General features: G+C 54.1%; 1 protein-coding gene across 2 annotated transcripts in view; it reads right to left on the bottom strand.

Moving 5' to 3' along the window:
* The window catches only part of ZNF362 (zinc finger protein 362), a 40,591-nt gene extending 26,470 nt beyond the window's left edge, over positions 1 to 14,121 (bottom strand). The window contains exon 1 of one of the 2 annotated variants that reach the window (XM_025000119.2): positions 14,002 to 14,121. The gene's annotated coding sequence lies outside the window, so the exon portion shown is untranslated. Of the gene's footprint in view, positions 1 to 940; positions 11,620 to 14,001 lie in introns of those variants that run through there. The other variant, XM_059892556.1, reaches the window with a different exon arrangement.
* Between the last annotated feature and the right edge of the window lie 2,834 nt (positions 14,122 to 16,955).

The following is a 16,955-nucleotide window of genomic DNA, read 5'->3' on the forward strand; positions in this document are numbered from 1 at the left end:
TTGCACGCATCATGTCACCGTGAGACAGGCACCTAACAGAAAAGGAAGCTGCAGCTCAGAGAGGTCGGCCAATTTGCCCAAAGTCACACAGCTAGCAAGTGATGGAGTTAGGACGCCACCCAGATCTGGTGCAGCAGTGCAGGGGTGGTTGCATTCTGGTGCAGTCATGTTTCCCTGGGTGACTTCCCCACCAGACTGAGCTCTGTACACAGGTAGACCTGGTGCTCATTCACTTCTGCCATTCCAGCATCTAGTCCAAGGTGGTCTCAGAAACTCTTTGCAGAATGAGAAAGTACAATATCAACCATCTTTTCCTGAACATTTACAGTAGGCCAAGAAAGGTATCAGGGCATTTAATAGCCATTACTTAACTGTTGCAATAGACCCATTGTACGTATGAGAAAACTGAGGTCCAGAGAGGTTAAGTAACTTGCCTGAGGTCACAGAGCTGAGTCTGGATCGCAAACCAAGTCAGTCCATCACGCTTTCCCAGGAGGGTGGTCCCTGAGGGCAGCCTAGCAAGCTCCACAGAGAGGAACTAGGGGCAGGGGCACTGAGGAAGGGTTACACCAGGTGCCAGGCCCTCCCACCTGGGGAGGTTCAGGCCTAGACAAACAGTCGCAAAGAAAATGGGGCAGCCCAAGGGGAAGGCGATTAGCTTTGCCCACTGCAGGACAGAGGGTATATTTAAGCAACTTTTGTCCCACCCACCCCATCCCCAGGCCAGTCCAGATACGTTAAAAAATGAGATTTGCCCAGACCCCATGGCCACCAGGGAACTAGTTCCCAACAAGCAAATGGGAGAGAGCAGGACCCAAAACTGTCCAGATACTATGATTACAAAGAGGCAAAAATAAAAACCTGCGTCAGAAAAAGCAAGCTGCGGGGAACCACGCCCAGAGGGAGGCTGGCAGTGCTGGGGGAGGCAGCTGGAGCTAACCTGGTTTTTTTGTCTTTGTTTCTCTGATTTCCAAATACTCTGCAATGTTGTTGTTGCTTTTATAATGAAAACAATAAATTTATTCTTTAAAAAAGGAGAGAAAGAAAGTGGTTGGTAGCCGGAGGGAGGGGTGGAACGACAGACAAGCGTCTGGAGGCAGCGGGGAGCAGGTGGGATCAGGGTCAGTGATGGTGGGTGCTCAGCTGATAGCCACATGCTGAATCCCGCACAGGCCCCATCCTCCAGGCACACAGGACCGGGGTGGGGGGGGGGGGGAGGGGTCCTGGCAGGTGTTGGCCAGGATCCATCCGGGAGTATTTCTACCACCTTCCTTGCCCTGGTACCGGCCCCCTTCTGCTCTGGCCTCAGCTATTCCAAGAGCCTCCTCCGAGGGACCCTCACCTCTACCCACGCCTCCCATACTGTTCTCCTATTGCAGTCCCTCTGCTGTTTCTAAAATACAAATCAGATCACAACATTGCCCTCATGAGAATCTTCAACATTCCCCTCATGAGAATCTTCAATGGCTCCCTCGTTCCTTCCAGACCAGGTCTTTGGACTCCTGAGGCCTTCCGTGACTGGCCTCTGCTGACCTCTTTGGCCTCACTGGCTCTTTCCACCTTCTGCTCTGCCCAGCCAGACCAAGGGCTTCCCCGGTGCTCCACTTCCCTTCTCACTTCCTCACCTTTCCCTGGAACTCTCTGCCTTCCCCTATTTCACTGGTTAACTACAACTTACTCCTTAGGCCCAAGTTTAAAGGCCACTTCCTCCTGGAAGCCTTCTGGGACTGCGAGGCTATGTTGGGCGCCCCTCTTCTCTGTTCCCTCTGTGCCCTGCATTTCCATCATCAGACACCTGTCATTCCATTTTCTGTCTGTTTTCTCATCCATCTCTGCAGTTGGACATGCTCTCTGTCAGGGCACAATAGAGGCTGAGTCATTTACCTTTAAGCCAAAAAGTACCTGATAAATGTTTGAATGAATGAATAGTCTAAGTAGAGGGAACTGAAAGTGTCATGGCCTAGATAGAGGAAAGTCCCCTCCCCCTCCTCTGAGTCCCCGCCACCCACTATGGCACTATGTTGTCCCCTGTGTTATACTCTTCCCTATTTCCTGTATCTTAAGCCCTATCTTCCTAATTGATCTGAGAAGAGATTGTGTGCTGTAGACTGCTGCTGCTGCTAAGTCGCTTCAGTCGTGTCCAACTCTATGCGACCCTGTAGACGGCAGCCCACCAGGCTTCCCCGTCCCTGGGATTCTCCAAGCAAGAACACTGGAGTGGGTTGCCATTGCCTTCTCCAATGCAGGAAAGTGAAAAGTGAAAGTGAAGTCGCTCAGTCGTGTTTGACTCTTAGCGACCCCATGGACTGCAGCCCACCAGGCTCCTCCATCCATGGGATTTTCCAGGCAAGAGTACTGGAGTGGGGTGCCATTGCCTTCTCAGTGCTGTAGACTAGCAGACCCAAAAAAGTTATTAACAGCTAATAAACATAGAACTGGTTCTGCTTCCCTAGCAGCGAAAATTAAATGAGCTTCACATGTTAAAATAGCAAAAAGCAAGAAGAACATGGTAATGCTCAATGCTGGTAAGGGTATGGTGAAATTGGCACTCTCCTGCATTATTTCTGGGAGTGTAAATTGGAAGTCATTTCTGAAAACAATCTGGCAATAATGTGTCATGAGCTCTATAAAAATGTTCAAACTTCCTGGTCTAGCGATCCTATTCTTGGTCATCTGTCCCTAGAAAATATAGACAAAATTTTATGCACAAAGCTGTTTGCTTCAGTGGGTTTTTTTTTTTTTTTTTTTTTTCCAGTAGCAAAAATCTGGAAAAACCAAAATTTTAAACAACAGGGGGATGGCTCTGTAAATCATGTTACACAGTGACACAGGCTATAGTCATTGATAATAGCCAATGTTTACTGGCATTGTAATGACTCATTTTACATTCATATTGACCTCACAAAGATCTGAGGCACAGAGAAATTAGGTAACTTGCCCAAAGTCATGCAGTGTGTGTGTGATCTGAACTCAGAAAGTCAGGCTCCGAAGCTCATGCTCTCCACCCTGACACTAGATCCATTAGAAAGGATTAAAACCACCCTGCAGTCATTTAGAAAACACTTGTGATGCAACAATAATGGGAGTGGGGGGAGAATTTGAAATTATTTGTATAGATAGAGCAATGACATCTATATAAAAACCAGGTGCTGGAAGAAAAGATAGGAAGGAAATACCAAAATACTAGCACTGTGTGTTTCGGGCTTGGGGTGGGGACAGAAATGGGGGTAGGTTTTGGTTTACTTCATTTCTCTATTCTTGACTTTTCTGCAGTGTGGCTACATGACTTTTTAAGGAATATTTTTAATAACACTAACAGTTCAGCCAGCTTTGGCCAAGCAAGACACCCCAGCCCCCGCCTATGGTCCCATTAGGATTCTGGCCTCAGGCCCTGCAGGTTTACCCAGGAGACCTGAGCTCAGAGAGGGCCAGGAGCTTGTTCAAAGGCCCACAGTAAGCCTCGAGCCCCACTCCAGACCCAAGCCAGGAGTGCAGTCAGAAAGGGATTCCTCTTTCCTATCTGGGGACTTTGGAGCCAAAGTCAGACAAAGGAAAGCCTGTCTACTTTCTCACTCACTCTCCTGTTTAAAATCCTTATTGGGTTGCCATAACTTTGGGAACACAGTTCAAACTCTCCAGGGTGGCCCAGAGGCCTTTGTTAAGGAGGCCTTGCTGGTCACATGCATCCGGACAGGTACATCCCTACAGCATCCCTCCCTCCAGCCTCACTACACTACTCTCAGGTTCCCAAAACAAACTGCTCTCGTGCCACCGTGACTTTGCACAGGCTCTGCCCTTCCATGTGGGGGCCATCACCCAGCGGGAACCTTGTCAGATACCCATCAACCATCAGGAGTTAGGTGAGGTGTCACTGCCTAGAGGAAACCCTCCTGATCACCACCCCGGTCCTAGGCTCTATTTGCAGCCTCTCCCCTGAGCTCTTGCAGTGTCCTGGGCTCCTCCTCCACTGCAACCAAAGCACTGATCCCACTACCTTAGAACTGCCTGGTGACTTATCTGCCCGAGCCCCAGGGTGGCTGTGAGCTTCCCAAGATCAGGGCTTGAGTCTGGTTCTTGGCTGAGCAACTTCCTGGACAACCCTATACTGGGACTCAGCAGCACAGCCCACTAGGGCTCTTCCTTCAGGTCTCAGCTGAAGGTCACTCTCTGACCCTCTCCTGTTATACACACCCCATGGCCCTTTACACTTCCCCTCCCCTGCCTCTGTATCTTGGCTCTAAACATCCCCCTCCCCACCGCTGCTACCCTTGAACACAGGGTTGAGAACCTGCCACAACCCCAGAGCCTTGCACGGGACGCACAGTAGGTGCTTAAGTACCTAGTTCACCCTAGCTGCTCAACAGATGTTCACTGAAGAAACACATGGGAGGAGGGGATGTGTCCATGTGGGCCTCAAAGATGGGGACATTTGCCAGGAAAGCGAGAGAGCAGAGGGAGAGCATTCCAGGCAGAAACCACGGATGCAAAGACATGGGAAAAGCTGCTTGCTTCTTAGGACAGCAGTGTGTTCAAAAATATGTCCCCTGCCCCAGACAGGGGGCTTCCCCAGTGGTTCATTGGTAAAGAATCTGCCTGCAATGCTGGAGATGCAGGTTTGATCCCTGGGTCAGGAAGATCCCGGGAACTGACAGCCCACTCTAGTACTCATGCCTACAGAATCCCATGGACAGAGGAACCTGGCAGACTACAGCCCATAGAGTCACAGAGTGGACACAACTGATCTGAAGTGACTCAGCATGCAGGCATGCCCCAGAGAGGGGCAACAAGGTACTGCTGGGGTAGGGCTGGGCTAGGGGTAGGGGTGCTCCTGAGAAGATGAGCTCATCCCACTGAGGGATGAACAAAGACTGCATGAAGGGAAGGGGAGATGTCAAGAGAGATGCCAACGAAGGGCAGGCTGGCTGGGAAGAACTGTATGTGCAAAGGCCCTGAGGCAGGAAAGCACCCAGCGTCATGTTGGTCTGGTGTGAGCCCAGTGTGGCTTCTCACGGGCTTCCCAGGTGGTGCAGTGGTAAAGAATCCACCTGCCAATGCAGGATGCAGGAGGCACAGGTTCAATCCTGGGTCGGGAAGATCCCCTGGAGGAGGAAATGGCAATCCACTCCAGCATTCTTGCTTGGAAAACCCCATGGAGAAAGGAACCTGGAGAACTTACAGTCATAGGGTCTACAAGAGCCCAGTGTAGGAATTCGCAGGGGAAGGAGGGAAAGGTAGCCAGGGCAATTCACAAAGGGCCAGAGTCCCAGGCTTAGACACTTAGATGAAAGGCCATGTGGGGCCATGTTCAGGGGTCCCTGAGCTGAGAAAGGCCATGGTCAAGGTTTTCAGTAGACAGGTCATCATGGGGCCAGGAGGATGGCCTGCATGGACAAGCAGGAGTTGGTCTAGGAGAAAGAGAAGCTGAAGTTTCCCGTCTTCCCAGCACCTTGAGACCCCATTCCCACGACCCCTCTGCCCTCCATATGCCCCTACTCTACACAGCCCGGAGTCCCGAGTCCCAGCTGCTGCACCCCACCCCATCCCCAAGACCCAGGCCAGCCTCGGAAACTTGCTCCTGGGAACTTCCTGTGAGGAACTAGGCTCCCGAGGGTCCTGGATCCAATTAGGCTGGGTTTCCGCAGCCCTGCAGGGCTGGGAAGGGCTGTTTTCATTGTGAGGCTGGGGCTGATCAGAGCAGAAGGGGGCTGCTGTCTGCGCCCTGGTCAGTGGGAGCTGGGATGCTGCACCCTCCCCTCCCAGTCCCCCCTCTCCCACGATCGGCCACTCAGACACCCAGGGTGGTAATCCCCTCTGGGAGCCCCAGCATCTCTGCCAGGGAACGGGCCATGACTGCCTTCTCAGGGCTGAGAGGACATTCTGCAGGCTTTGAACCCATGCCCTCCTCTGCTGCCACGTCCCCTGTGGACCCCCAGCTCCCATCCCCAGTGGGAACTCCTTCTGCCGGTGTGAAATGACCATAATAATAAGTCACTGAGCGCTTCTTCCATCCCAGGCACCGTTAGGTGCTTTACAAGCATTTCTCACTCAGGCTCCTAATGACCCCTGTGAGGTGGATGCTGTGCACATTTTGAAATATAACACACATTCAGGAAGATGCCTGGAACAAAAATGAGCAACTTGACGACTTATTACAAAGCCCACATCCAGGGTGCCCCAAAGCCCCCACCCATGTCTATTCAACACGTCTATTCAAAGTCCCCCACACCCCACAAAGATTCCACCCTGCTGGCTTCTACCGCAATCTCTCCCTTGCCTGTCTGGGTTCATGAATGAGACTTGGAGAGGATGTAACTTGCCAACCATGCAGCTGGTGGGGGCAGAGGGAGCCCCTTCTGTCCACTCACTGTGTGACCTTTAGCAAGTCCATTTCCTCTCTGGGCCTTTGTTCCTTCCTCTATAAAACAAAGAGATGCAACTAAACCACAGCCTGGGTTCTTGGACCCTCTGAGGGGCAATGTGGCCACTGAGTATTGAAAGTACAGATTCTGGAACAAGACAAGGTCAAAGCCACAGACTGTTACCGAACTGGGATGATCACAGTATCTCCTCAGCATTGCTGTGAGGATCTGATGAGCTAATAGGTATAACATCTTTAGAACAGAGCCTGGTCTGTGGTAAGGATTCCGTGGTGGCTGCTACCATTTTGCTATGAGGTTCTCCAAGGCACATGGGAGCCTTTCCTAACCTTCTGAAGACTCCTGGAAATGGGACCAACCAGAGATGTCAACTGGGCTGGGGGCAGGGGGCGGGGTGCAGTTTCTCAGGACCCACAGGGCTGCCCGGTGGCCTGGTAGAGAGCCAAGTCTGGGATTAGCTCAGAGCAAGAGCCAGCTGCTGAACCCCAGCTGCGGCCTGGCCCCCAGGAGCTTTCTAGATAGGTCCTTGGGGGTCCCAGGCTGGGAACCCCCAGCAGGTGATCACAGCCTGTACTGGGACTGTATCTCAGGACTCCTCGGGGGCAGCCTGTGGGGCAGGAAAGATGGGGCCCAAGGCTGGCGTGGCAGCCTGCAAAGTGAGCCCTGAGCCGCGAAGGGAGGGCTGGGCTGATCAGAGAGAGGGATGGGTTGGGTCTGGGCTGGACATGTGGGTGGGAGGGTCAAGGCCACGGAAGACCTAGCACAAGCCCCGGCAGACCAGGCCCACCTCCCCCAGGTCTCAGGGCCACCACCCTCTCCGTGGTCCTTGACTTCCCACCTCGGGGCCTTCACTCCGGCTCTTCCCTCCGCCTGGAATGCCCTCACCCGGAAAACTTCAAGCCAGATCACTTCATCCCTGAAGCACCTCTCCCCTATACACACCATCATCATCACTGGTTACAGTAAATGTAAAAGCACTAAGCTATAGGACAGCCCTCGTCATAGGAAAGTGGTTCCTTTCCAACAGGTAATGGAAAGTCTGTAATCATATCCTCAGCTGTGTTTGCCTCAAGTCTCCAGACCAGGGCAGGGACGACATCGGTCCCCCCCACTGGTGTCCCCAGCATCGAGCAGGGGGCCTGGTACACAGTAAGTGCTCGAGAAGCATTGATGAGTGAAGGCGGGAGGTCCAGGCAGGCTGAAAGCAGATCTGGGTGGGGCATGGGCACACGTGAGTGCACAGGTGTGCGGGAGGGATCCTGGCCAAAGGATGTAAGGCCCGTGTAAGATGCACTGACGTGTAAAACACACGTGTGCAAGATTATGGCTGCGTGTAGGTGACCAACACAGCATGCACATGAGCGTGAAGGACCTGAGCAGGGGCAGGCAGGCGGCCGTGTGTGGGCTCCTGGGAGGTACACGTGGGTATATGACTACCGTGTGTAATCCGTGGGTGGCAGGAGTGCATGCCTGTATTGACGTGTGTGGACACACACTCTAGCGGACTTGTCTTCTGAATGCCCAGCTCCTATAGCCCCAGTTCAGGGCATCTCTGGTAGTGTTTCTGAAATAGCAGGGCAGCCCCTCAAACTGGCAAAAGTGGGGTAGCGGAGGTAGGGTCAAAGGTGAATGTGGAAGGACTGGGGGTGTGAATATGTGTGTGCGTGATGTCTGGAGGGTGTATCCACCCCAACCAGGTGCCCCTGCATTGAATCCCAGAAGCTAAAATGGCTAGACTGTCCCCTCAAGGAGCATGAAGCCTTTGCTCAAAGCTCAGAGATGGACTCAAATGATGAGGACTACCCCCACGGACATTCTGCCACATGGATGAGGCAGAGACAAGGCAGGATGCTGTGGGCCCCACAGCCAAATCCCAAGGCCTTCCCCACACACCGTAACACTCAACACACCACTCAGTCCCCTCCCCAAATCCTTACCAGCTTCCAGAGTCTGACCATAGTCCTGGCAGTAGGAAGCTGAACCCACAGCCCCCAACACACTTCCACGCCACCCACCTCTCAATCCCACCCAAGTCCAGGTGGGGTGCTGGGCCCTCTGCAGCCCTGTGCATCAGAGAACATTCCCCACCAAAGTGGAGATAAGGAGGGCGCTGTGACAGAGGGAGCAGCTCCCCTACCAGGGCTGTTGCTGCCTTTGACCCCAAGACACATACCATGGCAGCCAAGTGACACCTGGGGAGAGGAAAGCCTACCAGGCAAGGCACCCAGAGGCGTGGGTGGCCCTGGACAAGGCCCACACCTCTCCTTTCCCGCTGCAGTCTCCCCAGTGGACAGACTGAGGTTTGGCTGGCTAATCTGTGAGGTCTGCCTCTTCAGTTAACATGTGACTTTAGATCGAGTGGTTCTCCAAGGACTGGGTACATATGGGGCTACATGGAGATGTCACTGTCCTGTTGCCTTAAGTACACCAAGCCTGTCCAATACCCTGGACCAGGGCCAAGCGCGATGCTACAGGGACAGGAGGGGCTCGGGAGGCATGTATGCTTGGTGCCAGGTCACACATACACCACCAGGCACCGGGTGGCCTGCCCCCAGGGAGCTCACAACCCAGTGGGGAGAAAGAAGCTGCTGAAGTCACAAAACAACAAGGTCAGAAGCACTGGGAAACCATAACGCTAACATCACTTCCCAAGTGTTATTCACAGGGTGGGAGCAGCACTTTGCCCTCTGTAAAGATGATCTTTCCAGAAATGACGATGGTCTGACAAAGGGAGGCTGAGGGGCCTGGTCAGGAGGGAACTCCCCATCACTCTAGTAGAGATCAGAGGCCCTCTTGTCAAGGATGGGGGAAGGGGGTTCCCGCTCTGCAGAGGGGTCGGGTGAGTTTGGGCTTCCCCTCAACAGCTGTGGGGTTCTAAGGCGGAGTCCTGGAGTGCTGCATTCAAGTCACACAATGTGCCTGATGAGCTCTGTGGACTTGGCTGTTACCTCATGTCTCTGTGCCTCTGTTTCCTTAGCTGTAAAATGGGGGTGATAACAATGAAGATTAAGCATGTCCATGTTTACAAAGCCTTTTGGAACATGGCCTGGCACAAAGTGAGCACTCGGGGCCACTAACAAATAAGGCAGTGAAGAGCCTCTACGTAAGGGTCTAAACCCCAGATCGGGGCTTCCCTGGTGGCTCAGTGGTAAAGAATCCTCCTGCGATGCAGGAGGTTTGGGTTCGATCCCTGGGTCGGGAAGATCCCCTGGAAAAGGAAATAGCAACCCACTCCAGTATTCTTGCCTGGAGAATTCCATGGACAGAGGAGCCCGGGGGGCTGCAGTCCACAGGGTAGCAAAGAAGTGGATAAAACTTAGCGACTAGACAGCAACAAAAAACCCCAGATTGGATCAAATGCAGACTCCAGTGTCAAAGGTTCTGAGTCAGAAAGCTTCTCAGATGCCAAGTTCTGAGATTGGAAGAGACTGGGATTCTTAGATCCTGTGATTTAATCATCTCATTATTTCCTGACAACAGCCTGGAGCCTCCCAGGGGAGAGAAGGGCAGAGAGCTCGGTGTCACTTCATCTCCCAGGAGCCGCCCCGCTGCAGGGCTTCCGCCACACCTGGGCTCCCTGGCATCTCCTCACCTCCATCAAAGCCACAGCCACCCCACACTAGACCCACCTGCCCACTCACCTGCATGGGGTTTAAGCACCTGCCAGCCGTGCAGACAGGCAAGAAGTGCAAATAAATACAGGAAGAAGTTTCAGATACTGGTAAGAGCTGCAAGGGATGATGTGGCCATGAGTGACAGTGGGAAGCTGTTACGGAGCAGGTGGCCAGGGAAGCCCCAACTGAGTCAAAGCCGGTGAAACAAGAAGGCACCAGCCATGCAAGCATTCTAGGTTTGGGTGGATGTGCAAAGGCCCTGTCAATAGGCTTTGTAAATTCAAGCTGCAGAAAGAAAGTTGGTCTGGCTGAACATGGTGAGACTGGGAGATAGGGGAGCTGAGATGGAGGGGCGGGCAGGCCCAGACCATAAAGGGCCTTGTGTGATGTCCTCGGTCACGTCCAACTCTTTGTGAACCCAAGGATTGTAGCCTGCCAGGCTTCCCTGTCCATGGAAGTCTCCAGGCAAGAACACTGGAGTGGGTTGCCATTTCTTCCTCCAGGGGATCTTCCTGGTCCAGGGACTGAACCTGTGTCTCTTGAGTCTCCTGCATTGCAGACAGATTCTTTACCACTGCGCCACTTGGGAGGCTCATAAAGGGCCTTGTAGGCCCCTAAAGGACACTGGGTTTTTGGTCTTTGAAATGCTTAGGAAATATGAGAAGAGTTTCAGCAGGGGAATGACAAGGTTAAACAAGGTTTTCAGGGTCCCCAGATCACTGGGCTCATTCTGAAACCATAATGGTTTTCAAAATCAAGGCAGGGCCTGAATTAGTAATCAACAATCCTTCTTGATACACACCGAGCTCTTATCACGTGCCTGGCCAGGGCAGGGAGAGGTCGTAGACACTCTTGTGGTGGTTCCCAACAAGCCATGAGTCATAGAGATTACCCCATTTTACAGATCAAGAAGTAGAGGCTCGGAGAGAATAATGTGCCCAAAGTCGTACAAGCCATATACCACGCTGTGACAAAAAAAAAAAAAAGGATCTTGGTCCCAGCACCCAGATTCACCATCACAAGAGTATTTTCAAGCCTCTACTTCTCAGACAGACCTTCCCTGAGAACTCATGTGGCGCCACAAATACTGCCTGAGCTAGTGCTTTCTGCACCCTACTGGCTTTGGAGCCCTCGAAGACTGTACTTGTATATCACATGGCTGTCCAACCCGGACTAGGGAAGCTGGGGATTGAATGGAGGGATGGACAGATGGACGGGTGATGAATGACTACTGAAATGGCTAACCAATAAATTAACAAATGTACAGTGAAAGAATAAAGGAATAATCTAGCAAACGAATGAATGAACTAATGGGTGGAGATGAAGGAAAGAAGGGAGGGAGGGAGAAAAGAAGGAAGGGACTCACTTTACAGAAAGGCAGGGAAGCATCTGCCCACAGAAGGGCTAGAGATAGACTAGTGTTGGCCATTATAATGCCCCCGGCCCCATCACTGCAACCAGCAACCAGTCATGTCCTGGGCCCAGTGGAGTCTTGTGACCAGGGAAAGTGGTTCCCTCTCCCTCTGAGTGTCTCACAGAGAAAAGAAGACAGGAAACCATGGCTCTGCTCCTAGCTGGGACCCAAATCGCTGGGTGACTTCAAGCCAGTGGCTTCCCCTCTCTGAGCCCAGATGACCTCTCTGGGCCTTACCAGCTCTGATAGTCTTAAGGGGGCAGGCTTCTACATTTTTCTTTTTTTTTTTTACACAGTCACTGAGGTCAGTAGATGAATCTGAAAAATCAAAAACTAGAAGTTAGGAAAGACACCTATCCACAAGTACCAAAATCTACCCAGGAAAAGGCTCCCTGGACAAGGAATCCAGAAGCCTGAGTTTAAGCCCTCCTCTGCCACTGCTCAACCTCTCCAAGCCTCAGTTTCCTAAGTTTTAAAATGGAGTTGAGTATCCTCACCTTGACAATTTCACCCAAATGAGTTTCTGGGAGAACCTGATGTGATAACAACCATGCTCTACACCCAGGCAGGATTATGATGTTGGGGGCAGGGGGACAAGTGAAGGCGGACATGCTCTTCCATCCCAGTCCAGTTCTGTCCAAAATGACTCTTCCAGGAGTCAACTCCCACCTCCCCTGTCACTCTGCCAACAGAGAACAGTGGAGAGAGCCCAGACGTGAAAACCTGAACATCTCTGTCTCAGATCTCCTAACTGGCAGTGTGACTTTGGGCAAGTCACTTCCCCTCTCTGGACTTCAGTTTCTCCATCTGAAAAATGCCTAGCTTAGTTCCCCTCTGGCTCAGACACACCAAGTTCTGCAGCCCTGAATCCCTAAGTCTCAGCCTTCAACCCCTGGCTCTGCCTGAATTCAGCTCACCCTGCCCAGTGGAGCCAGAACATAGGAGTGACTGGAGGGGTCTTGCCTCCAGGAGACCTTGGGGCAGGAGTTAGACAGGCTTAGGGTCCTCCTAGGACAGACAGACTTTTCCAGAAGGGCAAGACCAGGCCCAACCTGCCCAGGCGCCTTGGACAGCGCCAGCCACACCAGACCTTGTAGACCTTGAGAACCCTTCTGTAGCCTGAAAGCCAGCAAGTCCTGACCTGTCCAGAGGGATGCTCCAGGAACTTCACCCAAGTGTAAACTCCCTTCAACAGGGAGCCTCCAGGATGCAGGGCAGAGGCGGTAAGAGCACACCACAGGGAAGAGGCTCAGACCACCCCCACCACCAAACTCTCCTGCCCCTCCCCTCAGACAGGACCCACTGGGGCTGCCCGCCTGCCCCCAGCCAAACAGCCAACCACCTGAGGGCATTCACCCAGATGGTACCTACCAGGGCCAGGAGGCCCACCAGGGGAAGGGGCTCTCCGGCGGGAGCCACCCCAGCACGGAGGACAAGATTTCCGCCTACAATAGGGCCCTGGCCACCCATGAAGGAGACAGGCCCACCCCCCACCCCCACCCCCCACAGAGCTCACAGCTCTGAGGGTTGCACACTGCTCCAGGGCACGGTGGCAGACAGCAGGATTATTTCCTCATGCCAAGGGTCTTAGCTGGAAACCGGGGGCCCACTCAGAGCCCCTACTGCCAACCCTTTCCTCCAAATTTGAGAATATAGCTCCTTACATGCCTCTTCCAAAAGACATTCCCTGGTCCCCGAAACTCCCATCCCCAACCTTCCACAATCCCCCCCGCAGTTCTGAGGAAATGGGCAGTTAACTTTTCCCAAAAATCCCGCAAAGGCGGCTGGCTGGGGGGAGAAATGCGCCCCGAGATCCTTTCGCGGCATTTCACCGCCTTCCAAAAAAAAAAAAAAAAAAGCTTAAAAAAAAAGAAAACTTTCGGAGTTAACTTTAAATTCCCAACCCTCCCCCCCAAATCGCCCAGCGGCTTCCTTTTTTTTTTTTCTTTAAAGTGCAATTGCATTGTGTCTCACCTCCCCGAAAGGCTCGCGGCTCTCGCCAAAGAAAAGGAAAAAAGCCAACCCTTCGGGTGCCCCCTCTGCTTCCAGCCGCCTCTCCCACATTCTCAGACAGTTTTATTAAAATTTTCAGACAAAAGAAAAACAAAAATGGCAGCCTGGCTTATTTTTAAAACAGGACAGGGACGCCATATTCTGCAGATCTGCAAAAAAAGGGAGAAATCCGGCACTGGCCGCTCCACCGGGCCGGCTGCAAAGTGCGCGAACCGCGCCGTTTGCAATCCGTTTATTTGCATTAAGCCCCATGAATCATTGTTTACCGGAGAATTGCAGCAGGTTTGAATAGCCCGGCTTAAGAAAACACACACACGCGCGCACACCACACACACACACGCACACTCGGAGAACAGACCAGACACGCCGCCGGAGACACTTCCTACCCCGCGCGCCGCTGTCGCCACCGCCGCTCCGGGCCGGGCCCGAGGCGCAGGGGGCCCCGGGCCCTCGGAGCGCCCCGGCCCGCGCTGACAGCGCCCGCGCCCCGGCCGGCCCCCCGCCCGCAACTCGGCGCAACTTTCCCGCGGGCGAGTGCCCGCTGCCGCCGGGCCCGCTCCCCGCGCCCCGGGCCCGCACGGACCTGGCTGTGCTGGCGGCGGCTCCGGGACGCGGCCGCAGCCCCGCGCCCGGCGGCCCGAGCAGGGCCGGGCTGGGGCTCCGGCTCCGGGCTCCGGCTCCGGCTCGGTGCGGAGCCGCGCGCAAACCTTCCGGGTCGCCTGCTGTTCACTTCTGGGTTCTGCAAGCGCCGAGGCGGCGGCGGCGGCGGCGGGAGGCTGGGTCTGCAGCGCCGCGCGGCCCCCCGTGCGCTCGGCGAGCCCCCGCGCCAGGCGCCCGGCTCCGGGGGGGCCGCGTCGGGCCCCCGCCTCTCCAGCTGCGCAGCCCGTCCGGCCCCGGGGGCTCCCGCGAGTGGGCAGCGCCGGGCTCCGGCGACGGCGCGCGAGGGGAGGGGGCCGGGCGGGGGGCGGGGGCGGGCCGCGCGCTGGGGGCCCCGCTCGGGCCCCGGGGCCTCGTCTCGAGCTCGCCGCCGCCGCCGCCTCGCAAAGTTGCGCGGCGCCCCCCGCCCGCGCCGCGCCGGAGGCAGAGCCACAAAGGAACTCCTCGCCCCCCTCCGCCCGCCCGAGCCGCGCGGGGAGGGCACCGGAGCCCGCGGCCCTAGGCCAGCCCCTTCCCCAGCGCGGGGGCTCCCGGGGCCCCGGCGGCCGCGGCCATTGTCCCGCCCAGGCCCGGCCGTCGCCTCGCCGCCCCCTCCCCGGCGACGGCGGGCTGGGGGACCTGGGCCTGCCGGGCCGTGGCCCGGACCAGGCCGAGCCTGCGCGGGGCCAGGCGGCACCCGGGGGTCTTCCTCGCAGACCGCAGGCAGGAGGGGACCCCTAGGATGGGCCCTCCACACCTGATAACCAACGATCGCGTTCAAAATCCAGCCTAAGATTTTTTTTTTTTTTTTAAGTCGAGGACACGGGGATGGGGCAGAAGTTTGTACATGCCAGGCCACCCCTCCCTCATTAAGCTCCAGCCCTCCCTGGCCCTAGGCCTGAGCCCCCAAAGGGTGGGGCCGCCGGAGGCTGTCAGCGGCTCTCCTCGCCGAGTCTCTCAGAGGTGGCACCGGCTGTCCCCCAGCTCCAGACCTCAGAGCCATCTGTGTGTGACTCCTCCTCCCGCCTCACCCTCCCCAGCCAATCAGTCACCAAGTCCTCCCGATCCGGCCTCCCGGGCTGTGTCAGCTTCCAAACTTCACTTCTACCTGAGGCAGCGGCCAGTCCCCGCGTCCTTTCAGGGGCTCAGACCTCCTGTGACACTCAACTGCCACTCGGCCTCTAGGTCCCGATGAATCGAGGCTGGCCTTACCCTCAGGGAGCACCCAGTCCCTGGGGAAGGGCATACATAAACAATCACCTGCCAGTGTTTGCCTTTCTCCAGGAAGCATTTCCCAATTGGTTAAATGGTGATTAAGGGCCTCCTATCAGACACCCTGCTGGTTGGCTGGAAACACAGCTGTGAGCAAATTGGACAAAGTTCCTGCCCTCATGGAGCTTCCAGTCTAGCACAGGATGTCAAGGTTGTGAACAACTAGAGGACTCATGTGGACCGACTGTGATAAGTTCCAAGCACAGTACCTGGCGCAGAGCAGAGTACAGTACATATGCCGTGCTGCGTGCTAAGTCGCTTCAGTCGTGTCCAACTCTTTGCAGCCCTGTGGACTGTAGCCTGCCAGGCTGCTCTGGGATTCTCCAGACAAGAATACTGGAGTGGGTTGCTGTGCCCTCCTCCAGGGGGTCTTCCCGACCTAGGCATTGAACTCAGGTCTCTTATGTCTCCTGCATTGGCAGGCGGATTCTTTACCACTTTCGCCACCTGGGAAGCCCTACGATAGTTATGTGTAGTGGCAATTAGTTGTAGTTATAAAGGGGAAGGACTTGTAGAAGACAGGGAGAAGGTCATTCTTTTTTTCCTCAGGGAGCTGGAGAAGCTTTTCAGAAATTAGGTCCGGAGTGAGCTGGTTGGGAAGAAGAGACAGTTTTCTGGTTTCCAGGAAAGTAGGGGTGATAAATATCAGCCCACGTTGAGAAGTTCGGGGAAATGATAAGCTAAGAAATGGAAGAGGAAACAAATATCTCATGCAGAAGAATTTGAACACTACTGTAAAGCAACAATACTCCATTTTAAAAATACACATTTAGGACTTGCCTGTTGGCCCACTGGCTTCCCTGGTGGTTCAGTGGTAAAGAATCCACCTGCCGATGCAGGAGTCACAGGTTTGATCACTGATCCAGGAAGATCCCACGTGCTTCGGAGCAACTAAGCCTGTGAGCTACAACTATTGAGCCTGTGCTCTAGAGCCCAGGAGCCAAACTGAAACTACTGAACCCCCAGTGCCACAGTTACTGATGTGGCAGTAACTGTTACTCTAGCTCGTGTGCCCTAGAGCCCATGCAAAAGGAGAGAAGCCATGGCAACAAGAAACCCACGAACCACAGCTAGAGAGTAGCCCCCCCCCCCACAATTAGAGAAAAGCTCACAAAGCAATAAAACTCAGCACCGCCATAAATAAATAAATTTTTAAAAACTTAATTTTTTTAAATGCACATTTAAAAAATGAATTTGAAATAATTTATGTGGAAAGTCAAGGAGGTGGAAGATAATTCCCCACTCTTTGGTAATGGGTTACAAGGGTGACTTCCTTCCGAAGTGTACAGTATAAAAAAGGAGGAAAAGAGAACAACTTCACAGTAGAGAAACCTGACAACTGCCTCAGCCAGGTGATTGAGACCAACATCAGCAGTCAGAAACCACATTGACAGTATGTATGCTTGACAGTATATGACAAAAATGACACTTACCTCTCTAGTTTTCCTCCCAATAACCTGTAATTTAAGTCATACTAGATAGAATAGTAGTAGAAAGTAGAAAGTGAAGTTGCTCAGTCGTGTCCGACTCTTTGTGACCCAATGGACTGTAGCCTGCTAGGCTCCTCCTACCAGGGGATTTTCCAGGCAAGAGTTCTCGAGTGGGTTGCCGTTTCCTTCTCCAGGGGAT

This window comes from Bos taurus, chromosome 2 (genome assembly GCF_002263795.3).
Source record: "Bos taurus isolate L1 Dominette 01449 registration number 42190680 breed Hereford chromosome 2, ARS-UCD2.0, whole genome shotgun sequence".
Lineage (NCBI taxonomy): Eukaryota > Metazoa > Chordata > Mammalia > Artiodactyla > Bovidae > Bos > Bos taurus.